Source organism: Corvus brachyrhynchos, unplaced genomic scaffold (genome assembly GCF_000691975.1).
Source record: "Corvus brachyrhynchos isolate BGI_N302 unplaced genomic scaffold, ASM69197v1 scaffold285, whole genome shotgun sequence".
Taxonomy (NCBI): domain Eukaryota; kingdom Metazoa; phylum Chordata; class Aves; order Passeriformes; family Corvidae; genus Corvus; species Corvus brachyrhynchos.
Window position 1 is genome coordinate 726,349 of NW_008238323.1, and position 1,238 is coordinate 727,586.

At 40.5% G+C, this 1,238-nt stretch overlaps 1 protein-coding gene across 11 annotated transcripts in view; it reads left to right on the top strand.

Moving 5' to 3' along the window:
• DYM (dymeclin) overlaps positions 1 to 1,238 on the top strand; it is a 224,476-nt gene that overhangs the window by 200,058 nt on the left and 23,180 nt on the right. The gene's annotated exons all lie outside the window — the stretch shown is intronic.

Consider the following 1,238-nt stretch of genomic DNA (forward strand, 5'->3'; position numbering starts at 1 on the left):
GGGGGAAAAAAAGAAGTCCAAAGAAAATAATTACAAGATTGTAAAATAGACCAGTGTCCTGTAAAACTGTGCGTAATGGTGACAGTGTGTTTTGGGGATCCTTGACAAAGCTCTGTGTTGAAAACCTCCTGTTGACTTTTAAAGTTTTATGGCAGAAGTATAAATTTATCTGAATGTAGAATACTACTCTCTTTTTTTTGTTGTTTTCAAGTGCCCTTTCCTGATACACCTGTTTCAGCAGTGGGAAAAGCAAAAGAAGTGGTGTGATTTTGAAAGAAATCTCATTTTTCAAAGTGGGGATCATATTTTGGGGATGCCTGTTGCACACATGTGCACCCACTCTCCTCGTCCCACGTGCTGCTGTGTGGGGGACTGTCACCAGTGGATTGCATGCCAAAACTTCAGTTTTGAGGAATTAGTTCCTAAAGATGTGTGCCAACCCTCTGTATTCACTGCCTGCTCCAGCATGTTCTGTTTGTTGACCTGAGGAATTGGGTGCGTTTGCTTTCAGAAAGTCCTTTGAATGGCTTTAAATAGAATTTCTTGCACCGTTTCGTCTCCCTGAAAGATGTGCTAAGATTGTACTTTCCTTTTATCTGCTTATTTAGAGACAGAAGTCCATTTGAGTCCTACACAAATGGAAATGCTGGCTTATTAAAAAAAAAAAAAAAAAAAAAAAAAGCTTTCCAAATTTATTTCAATATAGCTGCAAAGGAATATATACAGCCCATGAGCATTTAGGACTTTGAAATGGCAGATGCTTTTGAGAAAAGGCAATGGTAAGACTGGAGATGCAGTATTTTCTTAGGCAAGTAAGAGAAATGAATGAACCATGACTGAGCTGCACATAAGTTGATCTGTATTTTGGATTTATTCTGTTTTGTTTTGGTCTTTGAGCAAACATCTAAAGGGGATAACTATTCTTGGTTACTGTAGTGATTTGTAATTTTGTCTTTATTAAAAGACTAAGAGTGTTTGTGAGTCAACAGGGCTGCCCAGATTTGGAAAGGTCAGTCTGAAGATGCACTTTTAAACTGTGGATTCTGAAGCTGCTGGGCTGGCTCAGTGTTCATCTGTTTTAAACACCCCAGGGTGAGCAGAACCAGAGAGGCCCCGCCAGGGCAGACACTGCTCAGCCAGGTGTCAGACTGCAGAAAACCTGATTTGTCTGTGAAAGGGCTTTTTACAAGAGAGGGGCACAGGCAGCAGCAATCTGATAGACTAGGTCAAACCAGCTG